Below are 15,448 nucleotides of genomic sequence, written 5' to 3' on the forward strand. Positions count from 1 at the left end.
ATACAGGGCCTCCTGGAATAAACCAAAGTTAATAAACATGATTAAATAAAAAGAGGTTTGAGAAAGAACTTGTTTGAAAAAATTACAAACACTAATTTATAAACAAAAAATATCGGCTTCAAACTGACAAAGAAATGTGAGGCGTGTATAAAAAATTGAAATTTTATTTCAACTTGCCAGTTTGATTTTAAACTTAAATGTTATTTACCTAATTAGTTAGAAACATTATGCAATGTTCAAATAATAGATTAACTGAACAAATGAAACTTCTGTAATACCGTTTAACAGGTTTATTCTCCATCAAAGGTACCAAAACTAAGGTAATGAAAACTGATAAGTCTGATATTTACTAAGTGTCGAAAACTACGCTATAACTAACTGAACTAATCAAAAATAAAGACGAAGTCTTGATTGTTCGGCTTCCTGAACACATAAACAGAGGCTAATTCGTTTCACATGCAACTTAGCCAATAAATGTGGAACAGAAAAAATCGTATATAATATTATAACCATAAATTCTAAGCCATAAACAAAACGTATTAAAATTAAACAAAATATGCTACATATTTAAAAAAAATCCTAGGGTACGACTTACAACGTGAGATTATAAAATGTATCCTAGGTTTTGGAGGTGACTGAGAAGTGGGACCCACATTGCGATGGAGATATACCGTGCATCAGTCTTAACCTGCAATTTAACAGTCTCACATAGGAAGATTAGAAAATTAGAAATTAGGGGAGCGAAATGTGGGTGCTCAAGCCCACAACGTCCCACATCTATATCACCCTTCACTGCCTGCAGCAGTTCTGGGAAGGTGACTGCTCTCCCAAGTTAAAATAAGAATAAGAAAAACAAAAAAGATGAAAGTTGAAAACAAATGGTAGCACCTCATTTTCCTCATTTTTTATTTTTTTCGGGGCGAGCATGTTTAATGTGACGGGGATTTGAACCCGTGACCGGCAGCTGATGAGTCGAAACCTTAACCACCTGGCTATACTGGGCTTTGAATTGTGCAACCATCATTTCTAAGTGTAGCACCAGTTTAGTAGGTTGTTTTGTCTCTCTCTAGTTTTAGTTAACTTTGTTATTTAGTTCGGGAAATGTTATATATCTACTTAAGAACTACTGTTCAATAGCAAATGTAAAGTACATATCTACTTAAGTACTGCTGTTTAATAGTAAATGTAAAGTTACAAATCTATTTACGGACAGATGCTACAGTAAATGTAAAGTTACAGATCTACTTATAGACTGCTATTTAACGGTAAATGTAAAGCTACAAATTTATAATGTACTGCTGATTAACACAAGTTTGTTATTTCAAATGTCACTCTGGAAAACCATCTTGCAAGGTTCCTAAAGATATGTTACGAAACGCTTGAGTTAGGATTATATGCAAAATGAAGAGGAGCTATCCATCGGAACTTCCCGTTTTCAAACGTTACACGACTGGCATCACGGTGTTCATGCAGAACATTTTACATTCCGATACCAGAAGGTATTAATGGTGACATTGGACATCAGCTAATCAATAAATACAACAGTCAGACATCCTTCCTACAGCACTTTGTTTAAAACCAGAGCTATTCGCAGTTACTGTTTTATAATTGTGTCTCTACCTCTAATCACTGAAACAAATAACATTAATTTTCTTATTGTCTTATTAACAGCACGAACTTTGTCGGCCACAGCTTATTCATGTATAATTTATTAGAATGAAGTTCCGAATTCCCATGTCTTTCAGAACAACTTTTCGAAATAAAACTGTCACTTTATCTCATGTGATGGAACATTTCTTGTAACTCTCTACTTTAAAAGTGATCCTGTTTCCACAATGACATTTTTATACATTGTTTTTGAAGCCTTAAACAGAACCTCAAATAATGGTTTGAATATTGAGAACCAACAACAATAACTTTAACATTAAATTAAAATTCTTGTCTGTGTGTAACTGAACTATTATTAATGGACTTTTCTTACTGGAAACCAACATTTATTTCTGTAAGAATTAAAGCCCCAAATCTCACGATATTTACGACGTTTGACGTTTCGTTTGTTCTCTACAAGTTATTTACTTTAGTAAATATAAAACACACGAGTTCAATTTATCCTGTTCTATACAGTTCCAGTAAAGTTGTATCCTCACTTTCTTTTCATTTTTATAGGAAATAAATTAAGCGTGAGACTGACATGGAGAAACAAATAGCCAGCTAAAGGAGACTGATATGGAATCATAAGTTAAGGAACGGATCAATACACCTGGTGTTGTTTTCACTTTAATGATAAACTAAGATCGCAAGGCTGTTTATGAAGTGTCTAGAAAAAAAAAAAGATGGGTTCAATCATTAATACAAGGCACACAGATAGAAAGTAAGCCACGTTAAATTTAATAGAAACGATGGAAATCACACTTTAAGATGAACACCTTTTACTATGTTGCATTCAATCTGTATTCATAATAATATGATGTTATTTTCATATCTAACAATAAAATGATCTGCGTTTAACCATAAATCAATTTCGATTTTAGAGGAACTCGAATTTTTAGCATTAAACCCTGGTAAGCATATACAGCTAAACTGATTAAGTTAATACAAAATACTCGAGCCTTGTTCATATTTTTTTTTATTTTTAACAATAATTTCCTTAAACATCTATGTCAAACACTCTAAAACTTGACATGATGTCTTCTCACCTTGCAAACACGGTTACAAGATACCCTAATCGCTAAAAATCAAAGTAGAAAATTAAGATAGAACTCGGTTTCACATTTTCTTAACTGATTTGAAAGATAAAGTTTTTTTCAAATAGTTCTACTCTTAAAAATATTCTCACTCATAATTAAAAATTCGTAACGTCGTAAACTTGTTTTAAGTGCAATCGCTACAACATTTGGCAAACGAGCCACCAGTGTCAACATAATTGTAAATATATCTTACTTCATCTCTTATAAAACATTGACAATGTCTTATGGCTGTTTCATGTTGGTATTAGCAAATATCATTGATGTATTACGATGTTGAAACTTAATATATGAGAAAATTAATATTTTTAGTCAATAAAACTATATTAACATCAATTAATACGAAATTTCTTATATGCTTAATGCAAATATTTTTACATACAACATATCTTCAATATTATAAACATGATTATTTGTAACACTTGTGCCACAAAAACAAATGCTTAATAAACATACTTATTATTGCTAAAAATGTAAAGACAGAAAAGGGACAGTAACATTACTCCAAGAAATCTTGTTAAATTCAACAAAGCTAATCTATAGGGGGCACTGACACACAAACATGTCAAATAAGGTAACTTTGAGCAGCTTCAACAAAATATTATAAACCTTTAATATAGCTCTGTATCTTACTTTTGACAAATAAGATATTTTTCAACTTAGTTAGAGCTATAAAACAAGGGGAAACATAAAAGAAACTATTGTATATAAAAGTTGTCTGCCTTTATTTCAAAGGTTTTTGTTATGTATAAAACACAATATATATTCATCTAACTTTTATTGAAGCTCATACTGAAAGTTGAATAAAATTTCTACACTGTGGTAAAATGGACGTGGACCGGTTGATTTCGGGTCTGACAAAGCCTTGTAGGTAGGGCACTCAGCTCGTAATCTGCGGATTGCGGGATCGAATCCCTTCGCCGAAAATGTTCACCCTTTCAAGATTTAAGGGCATTATTAAGCGACTGTCAGTTCTACTATTCCTTAGTGAAAGAGTAGCCCAAGACTTGCCGTAGGTGATGTTGACTAGTTACCTTCCTTTTAGCTCCCCAGTTGCTCAGCGGTATGTCTGCGGACTTACAAAGCTATAAAACCAGGTTTCGATACCCGTGGTGGGCAGAGCACAGATAGAGCCCACTGTGTAGCTTTGTGATTAATTCAAACAAGCAACAACAACCTTCCTTTTAGCCAATCATTTAAACATTAAAAAGATTAGCGCAGATTACCGTCTAATAGCGTTGTTCAAAATTCAACAAACAAACTATCCAGTTCTGCAGTATAATCAGAAGGATATTTAATTAGACACACTTATTACTTACTACAAGGAACACATTTGATTTAAACCCGTCTAAAACACGTTTTTTATTCAATTGATCAAAGAGTAACCCAAGAGTTGGCGGTGGATGGTGATGACTAGTTACCTTCTCTATAGTCTTACACTGCTTAATTAGGGACGGCTAGCGCAGATAGCCCTCGTGTAGCTTTGTGCGAAATTCAAAATAAACCAAACCAACATTTAACGACCAAAAGAAGGAATTAAAAAACTGGTTTGTTGTGAAGCGTAAGCTTCTTAAATTATTCTCAACACAGAACACACTGTCTGTTCTCAAAGTTTCATCTTCTAATACCATGCTAAGAAAAACCTCTGTTTATTATTGCTTGGTTGCGTAGATATCATTTGTGGATGTTAAATATCATTAACGAGAAATAGGAGATTAATACGGTTAATTATAATTTATTAATTTCAACTGATAGCTTGTTTAAGATAAAGCAGGGACTAAGCCTGTAATGGAAATTATTTAAATTCAATTACAAACTTATATTTAGTCTACTCTCATACTGAAGTGGATGAAACTTTGTAAATGTTTGTAGTGCCAGAATAACGACATGCATGAATTAAAAATATCAGTTGTTTTCAAAATATTTATATTATTTATAAGATAAAAGACCCAGCGCACAGTCGCCTTTTAGATTAGTTTTTCCAACGAAACAAGTGACTCGACAAGCACATACCAAATATTAAACAAACTAGCCTCAGGATAGTACACCGTTTTTCTTGACTTGAATCATTTTAAAATCGAATATCCGTCAAGGGATTTAGCAATAATAAAAAATGCTATGTATTTAAAACAAAGATGTTATCAATATTCGTTGAAGCAGTTTTGAAAATGGACAATGACGTGACTTCGAACAAAGAAAGTTTTAAACATCTACCTACAACATGGCGGTCACTACGAAAATATACTTAAAGCATTACGTTGTTAACCTTCTATATTACTCATTTCAGGAAACTGAAAATTATTTACTTTAATTTCTTTGTATGTTACCCGTATAACCCTATAAGCTTTACTAAAGCTCCATGTACTGAAACAGCTGACAAAATCACGCCGATCCACATATTTGAACAGTTAGGTATAGTGTGTGATCGGAATTTAGATTCGAGTATTTATGGTTCGCGACTGTTTGCTCCAGAAACGCGCTTTGCACTTTTGATCCGTGAGGCACTCTAAGAGTGATTATTAAATTTCATCATTTGATAATACAAGCATCTAATAAGAACTGACAGTAGGCGCTGTTGATTACTTGCCTCCTCTCTTATATTTTAGCTCTAAATTAGAGAAGGCTATGAGCATATAGCACTTTCTGTAGCTTTGCCCAAAATTCTCAACACAAGCACAATAATTTTTTCCATTTGGCCGCAATGTTGACAATCGTAAAACACATGAAAATATATTTGTTTGTTTTGTATTTCGTTTAAAGCTACACGAGGGCTATCTGCGCTATCCGTCCCTAATTTAGCAGTCTAAGACTAGAGGGAAGGCAGCTAGTCATCACCACCCACCGCTAACTCTTGGGCTACTCTTTACCAACGAATAGTGGGATTGACCGTCACACTATAACATCCCCACGGCTGGGAGGGCGAGAATGTTTGGCGCGACTCGGGCGCGAACCCGCTAGCCTCAGATTACGAAGCGCACGCCTTAACGCGCTAGGCCATGCCTGGCCGCTACCAAAGGAAGCTTCTCTTGTGCTTTTCAACCAAAACCTACGTACGTTACCAGGTTTATGACTGTATACTGAATTGATTCTGTAATATGTTGAAAACTAAATTTCAATAAATCTAAACACAATTATAATACAGTTTGAAGCCATAGTATAATAATTTGCAATACATAACACTAAGTAATTCGTAAAGGAAGCTTCATGCTAAACACAACGATATCGATAGAAATAAGTACAGAGTATAGAGAATCATAGTACTGTTTAAAAAATAACATTTTAAAACAATATTTATTTCTTCCTACATCCTTTATCAAATCACGTGACTTCATCTTAAGAAGAAGTCCAATGATGTTAATGCAATCAGAAAAGTCTAAAGTGCAATTTTCTTGCCTATAGTTCACCATATATTATGATGATTTATTAACCAGTGGATTAGTTAAACATTTGAATTGTTTGTACCCGAATAGTGTAAGAGATAGAGAACAAAATATTTATTCTACACGAAGTAGATATATACGTTTGTATGCATACGTGGAAGATAGCAGAATGATAATGTGTGTGTACGATCCACTACGCTACGCTATATGAGATTATTTTACGTGGATAAATTCAACAATTGAAGGTGGAATCGACACTCTTATTTCACGTGTCTGAGTAATTGATGTCATCATTAAATTAATATTTTTTTACAAAAGTGTTTATTTTTATATATATTATATTATTACGTATAACATAATAAGTCCAAGAAGATCCGTCCATAATTGATGGACGATTTTAGTTTAAAACCACTAATCTAACATTCAATCACGTAATCTATTCAATAAACATTTTATTTTTTTTCAAATCAACTTGGATATCTATCAGTTTGTTATATTCGTTTCTATTAATTTTTGTTCCACTGTTAAGATGCATTTGTCAATGGGTTTGTGTTTGGTTTCTTTTGAATTTCTCGCAAAGTTACACGAAAACTATCTGCGCTATCCGTTCTTAATTTTGCAGTGTAAGACAAGAGGGAAGGCAGCTTGTCGTCACCACCCACCGCCAACTCTTGGGCTACTTTTTTACCAACGAATAGTGGGATTAATCGTGACATTATAACACCCCATACGGCTGAAAGGGCGGGCATGTTTGGTGTGACGGGGATTCGAACCTGCGACTACGATTACGAGTCGAGTGCCTTAACCACCTGGCCATACCGGGCCTTGTCAAATGGACTATAGCACTGCTGTTAGAGTATTAATACGTTTTAGATAACCCCCTAATAGCACAGCGGTATGTCTGCGGACTTACAACACTAGAATCCAAGTTTCGATGTCCGTGGTGGGCAGAGCACAAACAGCCCATTGTTTTTCTTTACGCTTAATTTCAAACAAACGACCAGATATTTTAAATACTCCTCTCGATATGCTTTAAAACTTAATAAGAATTTGTCGTAAATTATTTAAGCCTTTTTTAAAGCATACATTTAAATACTAGAATGTTTGATTATTTCAGGAATCTCTTAGTGTTATCACCTGGGACTTTTAGAAATATATATATGTATATCATACCATTTAGTATCTCACATAAGATAATACTTATTTTCAGGAACTACTTTTGCTGTAGATACTTTTCTTCTAGGGTTACCACCGTCACTGGGACTAATTTTTCTTTTGGTCTGTTAAAAATGAGCATTTTCATAATTAGAATCATGTTCATTTTCAAAACAGCTATCAGTAGAAGCATCATTCTAACCAAAAATATATTTTTCATACAATTATTATCCTTAATATATTTCCTCTTTTGCATTTCATGCATAATTTATTCGTATCTTTTGGAAGCAAATCCTACAGTTTTTCATGATGACGAAGTTTTCCAATGAAAAACATAAAATGAATAAAGATAAAAAAATTGGCGGGATTAGGGAAAGGTAAATAAACCTGACGTAATTATTGTCAGTGTCGTGTACACACTAATCCCACGATTCTAAGTTTCGAAAAAGCGAGATAAATGTTACCTCTTGCCTATATACCCATAATCTTGTCTACGGACAGAGTTAAGAGTTTTGTGTGTGTGTTTGTTGATTGTTGTTGTTGTCTTTTGTTACTATACTTAGTGTTAAAGAGAGTGCGGAGTACTTAGAAACTCACAGACAACTCACAGTACATAATTGTGATTCATAAGTGAATCTGACTTAGCACTCAATAATAGTTGTTAGTTATTCATAAGTAACTCAAAAGCATTATCATTTATTTAAGAAATATTCACGTACAAAAACTTACTACTTGCCTTTTAGTTTCTTAGTTGAAACGAGTACATTTTAATTAAGTTATTTCCCATATATGACGTTTATTTTTAATTATTTCTTATTTTATTAATTAGTCATATCATATACATAAATGAGAGACACGTATAAAAAATTCAAAAATGACAAACTCGCAAAAAAATGAGTAATAATAGAAGGTATAGCTGTTTTGTATTCATTTATAGTAACACAATCAAAGAAATGTTACTGCAAACAAGTAACTGAAGCTTTAAGTTAAAACAGATACAACTTTGAACGAAAATAAACTGTTTTGGCATCCAATTAAAGTGTAATTTGTGGATGGTCCACCTTAGATTCTGCGTTGTTACACTTTAGTTTGTCCACTTAATTATCGTTGCTTCTCTCTTTTCACAGCGGTTACAATCATCAGTAATACGAGATCTTCAGAATACTTAATCAGTATTTTGATGACTTTGTCCAGAATGACGTACTGTGTTTAAGTCGTACTTTGAAGTTTCTGGAGCCATCTTGCTATTCGACTTCTAGATTGAAGGAATTCATCAGCCATTTCAAAGCTTACTACACCTATAGCAGGTGATCTTTGTCCATATAGATAATGACAGAATGACTCAGCGCTCTAAAAGTATTTCCCGAGTTGTTCAACATTTCCCTTCTGTGATATTTATTGCCTTGTTATTGTATATGTTTTCCATATTATATTTGTGACAACACTGATTTCACTATACAATTTAATACAAGTGAACCTTCAAGGGTTAAAACAAAAGTAATGGTTCGGTTTTTTTCAGTTTGTTGAAAGCTTGTTCACAATTAGCTGTATGGCAAAATTTGTTTGATTTGTTTAGTTGTTTGTATAGAGGAAGAGCTATTGCAGGGAATGATCTTACAAGATAAAAATAGTAAAAGTACACTCAAAGAATTCCTCAAAATCATCTTACCTTTGGCTAATTGTGAACAGATTCAATCTTGATTATGGCTGTGTACTTCCTACTTACTGACTCTTTGTCACAAAAAACTCATCAGTCGATCAAACAATTTACACTTGTTCTTTTTTTTTGGATCTCAGCTTAATCCATTCCAGACTAGGATGTGTCATTGAGATTTCTTGATTTTTTTTCTATAGTAGAAACTCTTTAATAGCTATTAGTAAAAACTTACTAACCATACTATCCAGTTTGAGTTTTAAAAATCATATTTCATTTAGTTTTCCGCCAATTTTTACGCTGTTAATTTTGAAAAAGTTTGTTAAGGTTTGTTTGTTTTGGAATTTCGCGAAAAACTACACGAGGGCTATCTGCGCTAGTCGTCCTTAATTTAGTAGTGTAAGACTAAAAGGAAGGCAGCTAGTCATCACCACCCACCTTCACCTCTTGGGCTACTTATTTAGTTGATTGCCCGACACATTATAACGCCCCCACCGCTGAAAGGGCGAGCATGTTTGGTGCGAGGGGGATTCGAACCCGCGACCTTCAGATTACGAGTGGAACGCCTTAACCCACCTGGCCAGTTTGTTAAGAGACAATAGTTTGAGAAAAAAACGACAATGCTACTTTCTTTTATCGCAGAATTTTAGTTTTTTATTGTTGATTAGAAAGTTTCATAATACACACACACACATATATATATATATTATTATTTCCAACCTGACTGACACTTTTTACATTTCTTTTGATACCATATCTTGCCGACTGCAGTAGTCACCAATTCCGCCTATAAATCGTAAAAAAACAAAGAAGAAACTGACATATTTATTGTTAACGCTCAACCTGACAAATAAAAATGACACCAATTCAGACTAGATAATATTATGTTGTTGATATTAATTTTGGTCAAGATAAAGTCATACCTAATAAATAGTCGGGTTTTTTTCAATAAAAACAAGCTCTTTTATTTAATTACGTTGTCTAAATACAATAAACGTAATAATAATATTCAGTATATAATAATTCGAGTCATCAAACATTTTGCAATTGCTTAAAATATAACTAGGCTTTTCTGACGTCTCGTTATAGATGAAGCGTCCATAGCTTTACACAAATATACAAAAAAACATTTTCAAAAACGAAAACAACTAATCAAGAAATTACAGAAATATTTCCAGAGATGTGGTTTATTCTCAAGTCTTCTAAGTTTTCTACTAACTTTCTCTACAGGAACTACATTTAATAAAATACTTCTTTAACAGTCTTCTCGCGACACTGAACACAAGAATGAACACTCGAGTTTCAAAAGTGTAGGTAACCTACACACCTGTTTCTGGAATATTTCGAAGAAAAGGATCGATTTTTGACTATTTCCAAATAATAAATGTAACATATTACACTACAGACACTCAAAATACGGACTTATAATTTCATTGGATCTTTCAAAAATTATTATCATTTCGAATTGCATGCATATTTACCTTAAAAGCAAAGTTCTGTAACACAACAATAAAGTCCAGTGGTTGCTTTATAATGTAAATGAATGTGAAAAGTTTGTGACTCCTGTTGAATCATGTTATTTTGTCAGTCTTGTGTTGGTTATAGTATCTCCCGCTAGGACAGCGGTAAGTCTTCAGATTTACAACGCTAAACTCTGGACTCGGTTCCACTCGTTGGACACAGCAGATAGTTTATGTGGCTTTACTATGACAAACATCTTGTGTGGTTATTTTATTTAAGTAAACACAAAGCTAGCCTAATATTTTGGTAAATTTAACATAATCTCAATATATGTGTAACATATTTAATAAAGCAATGTGTGTAAAGGTAAGCCTAACTTATTTTTGTTGAAGTCTAATGTAAACGTATAACGACGTGTCCTGATTAATTTGCATACTTGAATAATAACAAATATAATTCAGACTGGAAAGATTTGTTATTAATGTTTAAAATGTAATTATATTAAACCGCAAATTAAAAGGTTGTAATTTCTCAAGCTTTACTTTTCAGTAGAAAAAAAAAGTTGTCATGCTCAGTTGATGTTTTAGACGTATTGATTATACGTATATAACCAGGGAGGTTCAAGCTCAATCTTATCCTAGTTTTCTTTTATATTTTGCATTTATAATTTAATTTGCTGTCTCAGAACAAATCATTACCATTCAAAATTCCAGATAATTTTATCCCAAGATTCACTAACGTGCTTGTATAACAGTAATATCAGTGCGATTGCAATATAGCAATGCAAATTAAATGATTAAAATAAAAGTGTGACTCTTGTTACATCTAATACGCTGAATCACTTGAGTTTTTTGGTTGTTACATGCTCAGTAACTACGTATCACTTGTTGGTGTACAATACAAAGTTTATGAATAAAAAGGTAAACCTAATATTTTTGGTTCGAATGTATATCTCTTGTTTTATTTTATAATACGTAAGTGAAAAAATAAAATAAACAAACAACATCCTAGTTTTCAGTTATAAAGCTAAAACTCATTAATCAGTTAATTAGTAGTTTTTGATGGTAAAAAAACAGAAGAGATTATTAAATAAGATGACTGAAACATACACAATGAACGTTATAGCTGTATTAGTGATAGAAAAAAAACCGAATAAGTTAAAAATGTAAGTATATCTAAATATAATTAATATTACAATTTTGAATTTTAATATGGATACATCTAAACAATTATTTTTATACAAATCATAACTATTTTAAATTCACATTTCGGTAACGAGTTTGCAGTAACACTTCTTTGAATTGTTCCATAAGTAAATAAATGTAAAATAAAAACATGTATATGTTATTTATTACAATATGTTTATTTCTTTTTAATTTCTGATTTGTTTAATCAAATGTAATAAAGGTGAGTGTTTGAAATAGTGTTATATAAGTAACACTGTATAAATAAAAACATGGAATTCGTAAGAAATGGGCTAATAGAAATAAGTTAGTATTTTGCTTCGTGATTATTTCTCAAATAAATAATAATGTTTAGCGCAGTTTATTTAATAAGTAACAATAGTAAAAACTGCCCAATCAAGCTGATGTGTAAGATTTTTACGAAACATTTTTTCAAATTTATAATTGTCAATTACACGTCTCCCGATGAAATAGTGTCAGTCAACGAATTTACAACTCTAACATTTGTGGCTCGATTCCCGTGGTGGACACAAAAGATAGCTACGTGAGGCTTTGCTCTAAAATAAACAACTAAAATACACAAAAATGTCGTGTAAAACGTGAAAAGATGAGCAAAATGTACTTGACTGAGGAGATAACCAAACTGAAAACGTTCCAATAAAAACATGCTTGCTTAGAACGATGACGGTCTGCTTAGTATTAAGATATTCATAAAACAGGGACATTCTAATGAACATGATAGCTCTGTGTGTAAAAAAGTATATATAAACGTAATTAATAAAGTAAATATTCTCTTCGCTAATAAAGTGTATTTTTTACATATATTTACCAGCCAGAATTGATTATTTTAAGCGATCCGTAAAATTAACAAAGTAGCGTACTGATGAATATATCCTGAAAATGACTCAACAACTAACATATAAATATACCTATCAAATTAATTATGGATGGAAATTTGAGAATTTACTACAAAAAGTAACGTTATTTTAACAGCTTAAGTGTCATCCAATTCATAAATACAGCTTGTTTTAACATCCATACTAAAATTGATGGTTGAAGATGGTGTTTTGCAAGCTACAGCTAGTGTGGAAAGATATATACTGAATTGCTAACTTGAGCCTATATTGGTTTAGTGCTAACTTATAAAAAAAGAAGTGTTTGCCTGCATAACTGATCCTGGCGTGAGCGAAAAGCTCGTCAACTTTGGACTCAAAGGTTTATAATGTGAGACAAAGTAAACTAAGCCTCACTGTGTAGTCAGTTTGTTTTTACTTTGTGTTTTGGTAGCCATTATCTACTATAATTACCTCCAAATACCGAGAAATACGAAGTCAGATACTTTCAGCTAGAGTAATGTATAAACTTACCATTCTTAAATATATGCTCTTATATAGATAAATAGATCGTGATTAATCTGTTTTCTTCTTACCTTTGCATACAAATTGAACGATCTGAGTTATAGAGATTTAGCTGAGTAAGGCTTACATCAAATATGTTTCACGACGTAATTGAAAACCTTTGGCGAGTATGGCGCTCATTAGACGCACTTTAAAAGTTTACATTTTGAAATAATTGAAAATTGTAAATTCTAACTTCTCTTACAGTTATCCCTAATTACTAAGTCGACCTTTTCTATAAAATAAGCAGCGTAAATTACCAGTTTATTTTGGTTTCGTTACTGTTGGATTTCGTCGCCATAATAACTTGAGAAAGCCATAAAATACAGCTAGCCAATGGGATGTGAGTAAATTATCCTCGTTCTCATGAAGTTCAGTAAACACCAGCAGTGGTACCTACTAGCATTCTGATGAGAGACTCCAGACATTTCACTGGTTAAATGAAACACTGAAGTAATAAAACTGTATCCATCCATTATATATATTAAAGAAGCCATACATAAATCATTTTTATATCAATGATAACGTTACCTAGACAAGTCTGACTCAATAATAGTTACTAAAAAGCAAGAATTAAAAAAGTGAATAATGGAAATTTTCTTTGGTGAAAAGAGTTTCTTTACAACTGCTTGTGTTTAATTGCGTTCTCTATAGCGATAGACAAAAAACATAATAACGATGAATGTTTTTCGTGTTTTTTAAATCTATATTTGTATTCCAACCCAATGAATAGTGTTAGTAATAGGTTGTTTTATCTCACATGTCTGTGATTATCTGTGGATCTGAGGTTATCTTTACTAAAAATAAATGTAATAACATTTTTGGAGTCCATTGAAAAGTGATAAAAATGTTACTGTGTTGTTTATGGATTGATAGATTATTTTTTCGTAAAATAACAGAACGTTTACCTTCAGTTATCATTTTAAAACTGTTGCAAATTATTTGTATTTTTAAAACAAATTATATGAGAAGAGAACATTTTGGCTTAGCAAGGCCAGATGGGTTAAGGCGTTCGACTCGTAATCTGAGGGTCGCTGGTTCGAATCCCGTTCACACCAAACATGCTCGCCCTTTCAGCCATGGGAGTGTTATAATATTGTGGTCAATCCCACTATTAGTTGGTAAAAGAGTATACCAAGAGTTGGCGGTGGGTGGTGATGACTAGCTGCCTTGCCTCTAGTCTTACACTGCTAAATTAGGGAAGGCTAGCGTAGATAGCCCTCAAGTAGCTTTGCGCGAAATTCAAAAAACAAAACAAACAAACAACCAAAGAGAGAACACAAGAATCCACTTTTAATGTAATCATCAGGTGTCCTAAACTATTAATGGTACAAAGCGATGTCTTTTATTATACTGGAAACCCTGTTGGTTGTTACGTACATCAATCAAGTTGACGTTATTAAGCATGACTGTTTTTATGTAAAACCATAGAAACATATCTAACATCCTTCTCTCCTTTTTTTACAAAGTATATGCATTTGAAAACATAAATATATTTAACATGTATAAATATACGATGTTAGTTTTGTTTAATAAGTATATGAAACTATATCCTACTAGGTCTTTTTGAAGCGATAAACTGGACTTCAATTTACTTGAGCTTCAACTGGCTGCTAATGTGAATTTAATACATCATATTTTCGGATTTATTTGGTAATTTAATGAATTAAAGAGATTAAACACTCTTCATTGGTATCATACAGTGAGTAAAGATAAAGGACCCCCCCTCCAATACTCAAAGATGAGCTTGAGAATTTATATGCTAAAATCTGAATGGCACAGCGCAGATAGCTCATCGTCTATCTTTATGCTTATAACACAAACTATCAATAAAGCTGAAAATAATGTGTATGCTGATTGTTATGGATGAAACATAATCCTTAATAACTTTAAAGATTAAGCCAGGTTTTGAAAAAAGACTAAATCACATAGAGCGCATAACAAACAAAGGTAAGATACGGTTTTACTAATTTATTTCTTTTGTCAGAATTCATCACGCTGAAGATGATATCTATTATTTATCGTGTTACTCTTTCATTTGCTAGAGTTAAATAGACGTTGGACATATAATAGGTATGGCTAGCGTAATATTACATTGTCATAGATGTTTTGATGTTACATATTAATCTATTTTACTTCTTATCAAACAAACTTTTATTTCATTTTCGTACTACTTTAAACAGCCGTCCAAAACCGGGTTTCCATACTCGTGGTGGGTAGAGCACATACAGCCCATTGCGTAGATTTGTGCTTAATTCCAAACAAACAAACAAAATACTTCAAACATCCTTGTAAAACACATGAATATTTCATTTTTTCTCTTAGAGCAAAAACGTCATTTAACATTCTATAATTCAGATAGTTCAGTAATTTTATAACGTAATTTCACCAATAAAATTTTCGATTTTGTCAGTACTTTTCTTATCATTTCCTCTTTTAAGCCTAAATGCTAATTTCTTTATCACATAACATT

The 15,448-nt window shown here is 32.3% G+C and overlaps 1 protein-coding gene across 4 annotated transcripts in view; it reads right to left on the reverse strand.

Moving 5' to 3' along the window:
• The window catches only part of LOC143237901 (uncharacterized), a 94,839-nt gene that overhangs the window by 61,916 nt on the left and 17,475 nt on the right, over window positions 1–15,448 (reverse strand). The window contains exons 1-2 of one of the 4 annotated variants that reach the window (XM_076477621.1): window positions 13,008–13,205; window positions 9,654–9,720 (exon numbers count right to left, since the gene is read on the reverse strand). The exons of 2 other annotated variants lie outside the window; for them this stretch is intronic. The gene's annotated coding sequence lies outside the window, so the exon portion shown is untranslated. Of the gene's footprint in view, window positions 1–9,653; window positions 9,721–13,007; window positions 13,206–15,448 lie in introns of those variants that run through there. One more of the 4 variants, XM_076477622.1, reaches the window with a different exon arrangement.

The sequence above is a fragment of the Tachypleus tridentatus genome, chromosome 13 (genome assembly GCF_004210375.1).
Source record: "Tachypleus tridentatus isolate NWPU-2018 chromosome 13, ASM421037v1, whole genome shotgun sequence".
Lineage (NCBI taxonomy): Eukaryota > Metazoa > Arthropoda > Merostomata > Xiphosura > Limulidae > Tachypleus > Tachypleus tridentatus.